This window comes from Thamnophis sirtalis, unplaced genomic scaffold (genome assembly GCF_051295495.1).
Source record: "Thamnophis sirtalis isolate CommonGarterSnake01/CBP01778 unplaced genomic scaffold, rThaSir2_p1.2 scaffold_5, whole genome shotgun sequence".
NCBI lineage: Eukaryota > Metazoa > Chordata > Lepidosauria > Squamata > Natricidae > Thamnophis > Thamnophis sirtalis.
This window is the reverse complement of record NW_028261385.1, coordinates 78,822,928-78,828,581: the sequence shown is the minus strand read 5'-3', so window position 1 is coordinate 78,828,581 and position 5,654 is coordinate 78,822,928.

Genomic DNA, 5,654 nt, shown 5'->3' with positions numbered 1-5,654 from the left:
TACTGTGTCAAAACCTTAGTCAGTCAATAAGAGTTCACAGTCCTTTACTAAACTTTAAAAAAAAGGATAATTATCTTGGAAAATCAATCCTGTGCTCAGGATTTTCAGTGAACAAAACTAAACAAATAATAGAAACAGAATTAGGAATATTAGCACAGGAGGAGACCATGGGCCCTTCTACCCTACAAAAATCATTATTAGAATGTAGCTTCCTAATAGTTATTGAAAGTGTTTGGATTGTTACTTCAGGTTGGGAAAATCAGTTCTCCAGAGGCTGGGATATCTCCTGATTTCATTTGCTAGAGTTCTGCCAAAAACTCAATTTCTACTACTATCTTTGTTACCTCTATCCTAAATTTTCCTACTGTGATGAGTTATTGCCACGGGCTCCCAGATGCAAGTGTTGTATTTGAAGCATGCACATTATAGATTTCCCTTTTAATCTCAAAAACAAAGGAAAAATACCGCTGGGGAAAAAGCTTGATTTGTTTTGAAATACTGGCTGCTTCACATGATCCCCTGGCTTACATAGTCAGTCTATGCACCTTATTAACTTTATAAGAACTATGTGTTTTCATTCTTCATCAGTTCTGCCTTACTAGTTGTTACATATTCCAATCTTTTATTTAATTAAACACTAAAGAAACATTACAGGCATCACTGTAGCTAATTACATTTACTAGACGCATAGACCCTTACACGGTAGAATTTAATTTTTTTAAAAAAAAATTTAAAATGTGGTTGGAGATGAGAATATCCAAATACTGCTAAAAGGATTGCATGCATAAATGGGAATATTTTCAGTAAAGTCACATTCCATTGAACTGTCACTGAGGCAATGACTAAATAATGTAGAAGAGTGGGGAAATCAGTAAATGTAATATGCAATAAACCACTTTTAGGAGATATATATATATATATATATATATATATATATATATATATATATATATATATATATATATATATATATATATATATATATATATATATTCATGGCAATCATGTTTTGTTTTATGTGTCAAGGCTTCCTAATTTATATTATTCCCATTGCATTGTGGGAAACCATGTGTCTATTTTCAAGAATCCGCTTAAAGCAGATACTGAAACTCAGAGCTCATTTAACTTGGTGAATCAAGTTAAAATTGCAAGAATGTACAGCAAGCTAGTCTATGCTCACTGCATATTATACTAATCTTATAGTTTGGCATTAACTAGATTTCTTTTTCACTCCCTCTAATAGAGCAATCCAAACTGACATGTGGATTAGGATTCTGGTTCTAGAAATACAAATAAATAGAGAACATAATGTAAAAGTAGTTTTAAATAGATTTAAAATTATTTATGAGGTATACATGGCCCAATTTACAAACCAATCAAAATCTCCCCCAAAATGTTAAAACCATGAAAATGAAGCTGAGAACTGAGACTGATATTGCTATTGTTACTATTATTACTACAAGAAATACTATGGTATGTTGAATTTAACATTTTCAGATTCGTGAATCTGTGGACAACACAGGATTTGAACTTCATTAAGCATACTATTTCTTCATTGGTCTTTTTGAATCAATCCTGCAGATCCATTTTTTTCTGTTATCCACTGATGGGAACCACCATAAGCTTCCCACAGAAGCAACAGCTCATTTTCTTCTGTCCAGCAAGGGAATCTCCATAATAAAAAAGGAGATAATTTTCATTAATTCCCCTCTTTCCCTAAAGCTTTCACATTTACCTACTTCAGTGGGGTTGGGAATTCTGCATGGAAGTGAGTGAGGTAGCACTGAGGTTACAAAAGAAAGGACAATTAGTGAGAATTGCTTCCCCTCTTCAGCCAGTGGGAATATTCTGAATAGAATTAAAGCCACATGTAAAAAAAAAAACTACCCTCCAGTTTCCACTAGATGATGTTTGGAGACTTGTGTCTCTATCTTGGTTCATGCATAGAAAACACAATGACACCCCATTCTCTATGCTGATCTTTTTCTGTATGTTCAGTAAATGTGCTTATGTGAAAATAAGTAATACAAAACGGAAGATTAAAAGAGAAGGCTGAAAATCACATCATGCTGAGCGTGCTCTCTCTCTTTCTCTCATAATAATAAAGCCTCGGGGATCATTGTACTTACTTAGCAATTTTTAAGCATCTTCCATCAAAAGACCTCCATGTGCTTTGAAAACATTAATTAAACTTGACTGTATTCACTCACCGGTGGTAAAGATTATTAATCCCACTTTACATCTGGGAAACTGAACACTAGGACATGAACAGGTATACAGGTAAAGTTGTACCCTGGATAACTACAGGTAGTCCCAAGTGACTGATTGATAAAAAAATTGCACATATATACCTATATGGGCATGTGCCTATGTGTTTCAAATTAAAGATTATTTTGTTATCGTTCTTTCTTTTTGAAGCATGATAGAAATGTCACCCGAGGGAAAATAAGATAACAGCATCCTTAGAGATGTCATTTATACAGAATGTGCTGTACAAGTTCAATTTCTGTACCAGCAAGCCCCCAAAATGGGAATTGAAATTAAGAAACAGAGGAGTGTTGGTGAGGCTACTGATAGAAGAGTAAAGTTCCGAAAAATAACAAAATAGACAAGAGAAGAGAAGAACCCCCAAAAAAAGAATCCAGAAAAGAAAACCAGAAGACAAGGATTAAGATTCTATTCTTAAATTTTTGTTTTGTTTTTGTTAACAGCTCTTGTCTATCTTGCTACTGTTTTCTAGATTCTGGCCTTCCTAACAACAGTTATGTGAAAGTGTGCCAGATCCTTAGAGAGTGTTGTTGGCTCCTAAGAAACAAAGCATTCAGAAAGAGCTCCAATATCTCAGGTTCTAATGAGGATTTAATCCCTTGTATATCTTGTCTGAAGGTGAAATACCGGACTGCTGAACTTCAGTTTGCATACATTGCACTGTTTTCCCCACATTTCTTCATTGCTGAGAAAAAGCTCCACTGGATACTTATCCTCTGCATACAAGAAGTAAATACTGGGGGTGGGTGGGTGTGCTAGGTGCTTTTTAATTCACTGTTGTGAATTCAACATTCAGTATTCAAAGACATTTCAATCTAATTCACTTTTGTTTTATTCTTTTCTGGGCAGATGAATTTATTTCAAAGAGAGCAGTAGGATGAGTTTGGTGAAGCTTTTTTTATTATTTTCTAAAGGTGCCTAGGAGTCAATGTAGAAACCCAATCACTTTTTTTATAAAGAAAAATAAGGCTAGACTCTAGGCATCTCAGATGCTAGATTCCTGGTGTAAAACAGTTATATGGTATTTTTTAAAACAAATATGAAGTAGGACTATGAGACACAAAAGTGGTGTTCAAGGCACTATAACATTCCGGGTACTTGTTATTATTTATTATTTAGCTGTTGTGGCCACACATACCAGGCTGAGAACCAAAAACAACCCATCGTTTCCACAGAAAAGCTTGGACGAAATAACAAGAACGATAAGCATCTAAGAGGCGAGAGTCACTGGGCTAAGAGCTCGTGCACAAAAATAGTTGCATAAATTTTAGGCTGGAGAGAAGAGATCGGATTCCTGCAAGGCAGGCAGGCAGGCAGGGCGCATCTTCGTTCGGCACCCGTCCTTAGCTTGGTGGCGAACCTCAGGTTGGAGGATCCCGGATCCAATTGGGAAGATTCCCTCAATCCAGGAAGACGACACGCTTCGCCATCCGCGAACACCTCCCCGCCTGCCGCCCTATTCCATTGCTGACTCTTAATCCCTCCGCCCACCCCAAAACACGCGTCAAGCCAGGCCGGCGATGACCGCCGCTTCTTTCTATCTTCCACCCTCTCCGCTCCCGCGCCCTCCTCCTCCTCCTCCCCCCCTTTCAGACGCCTTGGGATTTTGCAAAAGTAATACATCTAAACTCCCAAACAAATCAATGTTCGCGGATCTGTAATAAGTTTCTTTCGGGCGCCCCCCCCTCCCTTTCCCGCCTTGTTTATTTATTTATTTATTTATTTCCTCCCCAGTCCCTAAAAGAAGCGGCGGCGGCGGCAACTTGCAAAGAGCAGCGCTTTGCCAGAGGGTGAATCATAGCTATATTGATTTGATTATGTAAAAGCTCAGGAGGAACCTCGAGCTAGATACAGAAATATCTCATAGCCCAAATCCGCTGGGACCCTCACGCTGGTTGGGGAAAGGAAGGGAAAGAGAGAAGAGGGGGGGAAAGCAATCTTATCCTGTTCCTTATAAAAGCATCATTAGTTTTCTCACAGCGAAGCTGTTTTGTGTCCCCCACCCCACTCGCCGCCGCTATACAGTGCCCGGTGTGTCTCCCCGTCTCTCCCCCGGCTCGTCTTTTCCTTCTTTTTCTCTCGGATCCACTCAGACCTAATTAACCCCGCGCGGCTAGACGCTGCATCCCTCCGCGGGAGAAAGCGGCGAAAGGGCGGCCGAGCCTTCCCCAAAGTTGCCTTATAGGGCCATGTCGCCGGGTCCGTCCCGCGAGGCGCGGATACGAAGCGGTGAGCTATGGCACCCTCTTCTGGGGCGTCCGCTCCGCTCGCTCGGGCTTCCCGGAACACAAAGTCACCAAGCCCCGTCTTCCCTTCCCTCCCCCTCACCTCCCGCAGCCTTGCGCCAGAACTTTCAACTACACGCACCACCATACACCTTTCTCTTTGCCTCCCCGTAAAAGTCTACCTCGGCCGCAGCGCCCCAACGCAGGCGCGAAATATAATATAAAGGCGCGCTTCCCGCTTGTCTTTATAACGAGGTTTGTTCTTCGCCCCTCGCTTCCCTGGCCGGGTCTCCCCACAGCGTGGAAGGGGGAGAGAGGCCAAAAACAAGCCGGGTCGCCTTTTTAATTTAATTTAATTTTTCCCCTGGTTAAGGCCGGGGAGTCCCGCTTCCCTCCGGCCACCCACTGTCGGGGAGGGGGGAAAAACAACCACCCAGCCGCCGTCGCACCGCGTATGCTTCTGTTTCCTCGTTAGGAGATTTAATCCTTGGCCCAAGAGTGATCCGCCTGGGCTAAATTCTTAAGTTTATGGTGGGAATGTCTGAATAGTCGCGGTAGACTTTAACATCGGACTCTCTAATGTTTCCTCCGCAGAAGAAAATACGACCCCTTCATCCGGAGGCCTCTCCTCTCTGTGGGTTATGAAGGATTTCCTTGGAAAAAAGAGCCGATTGTGACAGAGTTAAATTCACGGGCGTTTCTCCTCGTTTCGCTCCCTTCAGCCTGGCGGAAGAAAAGGCTTGGTTTAAGTTTTCCTAATATTTTGGATTTTTTTTCCAACTGGTACGATTCATTTTGTACAACTGGGTGTGATGGCTGGGGATCCCAAAAATCGGCGCTGCTATGTCTACTGCGTTCATAAATGCCTTTAAAATTCTGGCAATTGTAAAACTGTTAGGAATGTTGTTGGGTTTTTTGTATTTTTTAAAAAATTAAGAACAAGGGGGAAAATATGGCTTGGCTTTTAAGAATTTTTGACCAGTGTCCCCCAACTTCTTATCTTTCCAAAAGGTATTTGCTTTTTTTTTCTTTTAATGGGAATTATGGGAGTTAATTCCAGGACATATTGAAAGCTTCAGATTGGAGAAATCTGGTTTTGACTAGGGCAGTGTTTCTTTAACTTTTTTTTTCTCTCAAGACTTTTTCCCATTTTAAAAACTT